Genomic DNA, 8,222 nt, shown 5'->3' on the forward strand with positions numbered 1-8,222 from the left:
TGGAAGCTGATTAGGTAGAAATAATCTGTTAAGAGTTTTCAGGGCAAAATTTGAGAAATGAAGGCACAGTAGACCCATCAAATTAAGAAGAAGGGTATGTGTGGTACAGCTGGTTGGGTAAAGCAGATAATTTTGAAGAGGGAGAAAAGAAATAAAGAGTTGAGTGACCCTCAAACAGTCAACAGAAATTTGCCTCTTTAAACCATCACAACAGCAAGCTATAGTCTGGGCTGTCCAACCATTGAAATGTACCTGGATATGCTTATTTGGAAGTGGAAAGGACACTTCTGTTAGCCTGAGGCCTCATATTGGAAAAAATGTCACTATCTTTATCTCCAAGAAACATGTCTTTTTTTAAAGGTAAATCTTCTGAGAAGTCAGGAAGTGTTCCTGTGGTGTGTTTAACTTTGACACCATCACTGCAGCTTTTCATTGCTGGAGATGCTGTGAAAAAATATGTGTCATATATGAGTTGTCTAAATACAGTTAGTGAAGGTTTGTGATCTGTTATCTGGAGATAGCAGATGTGTTAAAACACATGAAAGGCAATTCCAGGGCAAGTATTGTAAAAAATTAGCTCAGGAGTAAAAACAAAGAAGCACAGAGTTTTTTCAAGGGCCAAAATGGACTGTACCAATTTTCTCCAGAATTCAAGCTAAGTCCAGACATCTTAGTGGAACCTTTTCAAAACAAGCAAAAATATTGTTGCAAACATAATACAGCCAGCTGGGAGCAAAGGCCACTGAAGACAATGATTCTGACTGCAAGCCTGCTTCCCCTGTGACACTCCTGTTTCAGATGCTCTGTCACTGTAGCATGAGGTGGTGAAGTCTGGACTCCCTCATTTTGCTAGAAAGAGGGATCAGATCTCTGTGGTACCATAGGAAGCACAGTATAATATGGCCTGAGTAGCTGGGGAAGTAAAAGGGTACGCTGAACCACAGTATGCATGTAAGGTACTGCAGCATCACAGTAAGGTGCTTAGTCCCTCCTATTAACAATGCTATTTAGCCCAACCTTCCTGCTGCAGAGTTGCCACTGTATTTTCTTCCAGTATTGGAGATAGCTCATTCAGTATAAGATTTTGGATCCCAGTGCTGTGCTAGATTGCAGCGTAAATATGACTTCTGTGTATTAGAAAGAGCGTTAGATGATTAAAAACTTATGAGAGGTGGTATAGGAAGCAGTGGCAACCCACAAACACTAGTAGCTTTCTCCAACACGATTGTACTTTGTTACACAAGACCAAGGGCCACTGTCCTTTCCACTGAGATACACAGCAGTTACTGAAACAATGGAATGTTGCTGAATCCCTTTGAACTGCTGCAAAAGGCTTGCACAGAGAAGAATCACAGAATCGCAGAAGATGCCAAGTTGGAAGGGACCTACAGGGATCACTGAATCCGACTCCTGGGCCCGGACAGGACCATCCCCTAGAGTCCCACCATGTGCCTGAGAGTATCATCCAAATGTTTCTTGAACTCTGTCAGTCTTGGTGCTGTGACTACTTCCCTGGGGAGCCTGTTCTATACTGCCTGATGGGCAAGAGCGGGGCTCCTTCTGTCTCCACATTCAGCCACCTTGTTCTCTACTTTTCTACGCCTTTTCATCTCACTTTTAGGGGATATTACTTTGTATCATTGAGTGAAAGAGACAAATTCTTGCACCTTTCTTGCTCACCCTGTACTTCACTGAAACTGTAAGACAAAATGGCTGCTTGTCAGTTTCCAAATTCTAAACTCAAAATAAAGCTAAAGAAATTTAATTTTAAATTTTCCACTAGAAGTGTCTTAACTACATTTTAATGTTGATAATTGAAGACAATTGAATTAATCAATCATTTCGATATTAGGAGAGGGACATTTTGGCTTCATAAAAAAATCCCAAATTCTGATTTTTCACCTTTTTTGATAAACCTTTTGGATGAATATTTCATTTCCATTCTTTGTAGCCCATTTTTACCAAGCATTCTGGAATAATTCATTTATCAAATATAATACAGTTATTGCATGTCACATCTAAAAATCAGCACTTGAAGAACTTAATTTGCAAGCACTTTTGCACTTTACAATTGTCATATGAGTAGTACATTTGAAATCAACAATACTAAGCTGTATTTGAGATCAGTCACAACACCAGGCCTGCTGATTTTATCTTAAACATGTATACTGTTCATGGTATAAGAGTGTTTGAATTAGTCTACAAGCTCCTCAGGGCAGGACACACGTCTTTGTCTACATCTGCAGAGTGTGAACAGACAGTTGCCTCCTGATAAATAATACAACACAATTATCTAACTATAGGATGCAGAAATTTGCAAGGAAATGAAATTTCAGGTTGCCTGTAAATAAATGCGCAGAGAACACATTTCAAGAAATAAAAGGTGGAGGACAAGGGAAACAATTGTTTTACTTTACAAAATCCCAAGGTTGGAGGTTCAAGGATGGGCATTGTCAAATTAATTCCATTTAGTTAGCCTGGCATTAAAATGAGCTGTGCAGTTTTCTAGGGATTAATAGTAAAGAAATGGAAATCTTCCTCTTTTTTTTTTTTAAATTTTTTCAATTTTTAAATGAGATAAAAACTTTTCAGATCTGTACAATTCCCTTTTGCTAGAGATAAGAAGTATGCTTTACTAGTCGTCTGTAATCAAGACTGTGTGACCTTTACTGGATTAATAGCTCCCTCTTTTTCCTAACTAATCTTCTCTAATAGCAAAGGAAGATATTTTGGGGTATAAAAAAACACTCTGGGGGTTTGGAACTGGTCATAAGAAAGAGTAAAATCATTATTGCAGAATATATAGAGGTGTTAACATCTTAAACACAAATTCATAATCATGACATATGAAAAGATTTTTTTTCCCCAGTCATATGGTTTTAACTTTATTACTTCTTTGCTAAACAAACTGTGATACATTGCTGTAAAATTTACACAGACACCTGCCAAAAAAAAAATGCACCAAAGCCAGCTCATAGGTATATAAGCAATATCTCTCCAAATCAGGTCCCTGCCCCTCATATCCCAAGAAAGAATTCATCCTGAGAGAATAGAGCAAATTTCAGATGCTACTGACTTTCAGCATTTTCTCTGAGAAAAACAACCACATTCCTGTTGGAAATTAAAAGATGTCCTTCTGGTAAAAATACAGAGCATTGTATTTATCCCAGAAGTGCCTTTTTCTCACCCAGCTTTGCTCACTTTTTGACTTTAAAGAGCTCTCTGATTAAAACTTGTCAGTATTTTTATCTTTTTGACCATATTCCCTAGAAATCTTCCATTCAGGGAGCTCAACTTTTCTGCTATAAACACCTATGTAGGATGTCATGTGTCTGGAATTAAGTTAGATTTCTCTTTCATTTTATCTGGCCCATTATTCTACTTATAAAGGTTTGCTATTTTTCCTATCTCAGAACCCTGAGAGACATTAAGAGTTTGGCTTGGGTGGATTTCATCCATCTGGCTATCATCTACATTTCTCTTCAGACACTAAAATCAACACAGTTTCTTCTGATAAGGTCAGAATTAGAAAGCTCCAACACATCTGCTGTGGTACCAACTTTCAAAGAGGGATAGAGACCGAAGAGTGGCCTATGGAACAGAGTCAATAAGAAGATATGCAATCCCAATAATCTTGTAAGAAGCAGAAATGATTGCCACAATTAGTGTTATAACCAAAAGTTGTCAGAACCACGACAGCTACCAGCACAATTTGATACAACTAGTCAGTGTGAAATCAGTGCAAGATGACAGGCTAACTCGTACTGAGTCATCCTTCCAACTAAACATCTTCTATGATTGTATGATGATGTCTTCTGAGGCAGCTTTGACCAGGGCAGATTTTTATCCTCAAAGCACTGGAGAACCCGCCTTTTCTTAGAGACAAGGAGAAAATGGATTTCTCCAAGGAAGTGTGTGAGTCACCTCGACATTTCATAGAGTTATTCATAGATTCACAGCATGTGAGTTCAGAAGGGACTATTAGATAGTCTAGTCTGACCTCTTGTAAATCATAGGTCATTAAGTTTCATTCAGCTTCCCCCATATCAAGCCCAACACTTTTGTATTTTGGTAAAATACCTTTCTTGCTCAAATATGTGGTATTTATTTGAAGATACGCAGAGGCAGAAAAGCCCCCATTCCTCTTAAGGTTTGGTTCTAACAATTTACGACATTCTTTCAGAAGCATTTGCGCTTTGTTTTTAATTGGAATTTTGCTTGACTTATGTTTTGAGTTTTTTTGTTCCTGTTATCCCTTCCTCTGTTATACTAAATTACTTCTTAGTATCTACTATTTTCTCCCCAGTGCTAGGGTCTGTGATCAAGAACTTAGAACTCTCTTTGTTAAAGTGAATAAGCCAGACTTTAAATGTCTCGCTATGAGGTATCTTCTCAGGACCAGTAATATTTTTGTAATTTTCCTCTCCAATGTCTGTAATTTTATCAACTGTGGAATTAAGGATAAGTTTCCTATTAAATTCACTGAAATTGTACACCAGACTGTCACCTGACTACTTTTAATTACTTTTCCCATCATTTATCCCTTCTTCCATCATAACACCTACAAACTCATATGCAACACAAATCCACTATACTTTAATAGCTTCACAGTATATATCTATATCTATATCTATATATATATCTGCCCTCTGGTTCTCCCTCTAATCCTCTTTTTTTGCCTCCGAATTTCTAATTTTGAACTTAGCTGTATTAAAACCGCAGTATTTGTGTAAAGGTCTCTCTCATCTGGGAAGTCTATGAGCCTAAGTTCAACCTAAACAACAGGTGGTAAGAGCAAAAGCACTACCAAGCCAAAAATGGTGATTAATAAATAAAGCTACAGAAGATCACACGTCAACTCCTGCATGTAATAAATGTTATCAGTATAGTGAAAAAACAAAATGTACAGAATTTATAAATTGGAATCATAGAATCGTAGAAAGGTTTGGATTCGAAGAAACCTTAAAAATCATCCCCTGCTGTGGGCAAGGACACTTTCCACTAGACCAGGTTGCTCAAAGTCTCATGTTGGAGTAGTCTATTCCTGAAGGACTGCACCCATGGAAGGGACTGATGCTGCAGCAGTTCCTGAAGGACTGTAGCCCTTTGGGAGACCAGGAGAGGTTCATGAAGGACTGTCTGCAGTGAGAGGGACTGCATGCTGGGTCAGGGACAGAGTGATGAGAAAGGAGCAACAGAGACAATGTGTGATAAGCTGACCACAGCCTCATGCCCCATTCTCCTGTGCTGTTTTGAGAAGGAGGTAGAGAAATCTTGAATCAAGTTGAGCTCTGGAAAAAGGGAGGGGTTGGGAAGAAGGTGTTTTAAAATTTTGTTTTATTTCTCATTATTGTACATTTATTTGATTAGTAATAAATTAAATTAATTTACCCAAGTTGAGTCCCATGATGGTAATTGGTGAGTGATCTCTCCCTGTCCTTATCTCAACCTTTGATTATACTTTCTCTCCCTTGTCCAGCTGAGGAAGAGAGTGATAGAGCAACTTTGATGGGCACCTGGCATCCAGCCAGAGTCAACCTACCACAACAACCTCAAACTAGAAAAAATAGAAAAGCAGCATCTGAATGGACTTTCAAATATGTGCAGATTACTGAGGCCTTAGTTGAAGCTGATCCAGTCCATGAGGTATTGGTTTCCTCTTTCTGAAAGCTCTAGCCTCAAAAGGCAGCAGCCACATGTCATACCATGATATGTTGCTGGCACGTGCCTGGGACGCACGGTGAACCTGAGAGCTTGAAAACGTGGTCAGATTCTCATTTTTGAACATAGAATCATAGAAACATAGAATCATAGAATCATAGAGTAGCTTGGGTTGGAAGGGACCTTAAACATCATCTAGTTCAATCTCCCTGCTGAACATTTATAATGCTGTCCAAAGACCCAGCCATGGGTATGCCAGCCATGCCTTCCCATGTCTATGATTGCTCCTTCCGTAAGTACTGTTTTAATTAGCCTTTCACAGTTACTCACCATGATTAAGTTCATATGATATAGAAAGACTGGTTTCTTAGCCAACTTTATTTCTGTCTCTGCTTGTTCATCTGAGAAATCTCCAGCTCAGATCAAATTTATAACATCTTTGAATCACCATTCTCCCCGATATAGACAAGGCAGCTAATTTTACACACTGAGTCATTTCAAGATTATTGTGCTGCACTTAGATAATTCTAAGAACTGGTAGAAGTAACAGAAAAGAAGGTCAGTCCTGAGACACCTAGGCAGCCAGCATGGTTAAAAAAGGAGACTTTCAGGAACACGAAGAATAGCTTTTCAATTTAGGAAAATTTTAGACACAGTATTTTCCTATTCAAATGCCCCACATGAGGGACAGCATTCTTCACCTTCCACTCAACACATCACTAATGTGTCACTTTCTGGATTTTCTTATTCTTTCACTCATTTCTTGGCATTTATCTTGTACCTTCTTCCCCATGAAAGTCTCTCTTGTCATCTGCTCTGTCTTTTCCTCTAAAGACATCCTGTTCCTTCAGTGTCTCCTATTTTCCTGTTGCAATTAAATATCTTACTCTCTTACCTCTAAAATATTGCACCTGCTTTTTTGCTTGTCTGTATGATCATACTTACAAAGGCCTGAGGATAAAGAACGATAAACTGTCTCTATTTCAGGGAAATGATAACTCTTTCAAGACTATAAGCTGATTCTACAACATATCTGATTTTCACCCCCTTTTCACTTTTAAAAAAATCCTTATTTTTAGTTTTACATATTTAGCATTATTAGCATATTTAGTATTATTTCATTCCTTTTTATATCAATTCAGAAATTGAGAAATGTGAGTTGTTTACACATATTAGAAGTTTCTCTGTGTCCTGAGCAGTCAAATCTAATAATCTGGCTGAACTCTCAAAATCTGAAACGAAGGAAGATATGAATACTGCCTTACAAGTGTGCCTTGAAGCATGGGTCCACAGCTGATTTTGAGGTGCTAAAAAGACAGTTATATCCAGTGATAGTTTAGGAAAGCAGCATGTCTATAAAACTAATGTCAACCAAGAGGACTGTCAAAAGGTAACAGAGACAAAGAAGAGTGAACACAACATCTCCACCTTTCACTGTTCAAGATTTCCTCTGATCTGGATTACCTTCGCTTCCAGCCCATTCATAGCTTGGCCTTTGGAGTTAGCGCTGATTTTGGCACTGGAATGACTACTGAGCAGAGACCACCTATCCTAAATCTGGCGTTTGTGCTCCTGCTTTCAGGAGCTTGTGGAAAGTGCAGTGGCTGTGCTGCACTCTCCTCAGTGGTGGGTTTTACAAAGAGCTCAGCCTTTGGAGGTGATGACAGGCGCTTCTCAGAGATAAGCCAGGTAGTTGCCAGGTACAGCAGGGCATTGGTTGTTTGTGGGGATTTTCAGGTGTATCAATTCCATAGTAATGACATTGTTCTCTGTGTGTTTGGAGCTCAAGGTAAGGCCTTGAGAGGAAAGTGAAGCCAGCTGCCTCACACACATCAAGGGGATCTAAATATCCAACAAGATACAGGCACAACGTAGGCTTTAAATAATGCAAAAGCCACTAGAATTCAGTGCTGTGTTGAGTGAAAAGGAAAAAAAAGGTGTTAAATCTTGTCTTGGTACCTTTATTCCCAGTTTGTCTGCTGCTAAAGTTTAACCACTGAGATGACTTTCTTTGAGCCCTTTGTACATTGTAATAAACTGTTTCTGCCTTTATCTGACTGTTAGAGCTCGGATAGGAAAGAGACTGCTCAATAAGTGGATTAGACTTTGAATGTGCTGTCAACCTTCACTCCATTCTGCAGAGAAATGTCAGGAATTTTTTTTGTTTGTTTCATTATAGATATTGCATGTGGGATCAACCAGGTTTTGTATTTTCCCCAGCAATCACTCTAGGACTATTGGATTGTTTTGCCTTCCTGTTAGAAACAGCAGACATAATGTCTGTCTTTGTGTTACTATTTTGGTATATTCACTTTTTTTCTTTATCTTTAAATGTACCACCCATCTAACCCAATCACCTTTTAATTCAGGAAATTCTACTGCAGCTTAAAGAAGAGAAAAATTATCCTCACACAATCAGAAAAGCATGCCTTTTTATTAAGAAAAAACAAACAAACAACGGCCTATATCAAATGTAATCAGCTGTACTACTAAAAATCAAAATAACTAATTTGGAATTCTAAAGGAGCTTATAATTCTGCATAAAAATTGTTTAAAGTAAT

Source organism: Neopelma chrysocephalum, unplaced genomic scaffold (genome assembly GCF_003984885.1).
Source record: "Neopelma chrysocephalum unplaced genomic scaffold, ASM398488v2 Primary Assembly neopelma1_22, whole genome shotgun sequence".
NCBI lineage: Eukaryota > Metazoa > Chordata > Aves > Passeriformes > Pipridae > Neopelma > Neopelma chrysocephalum.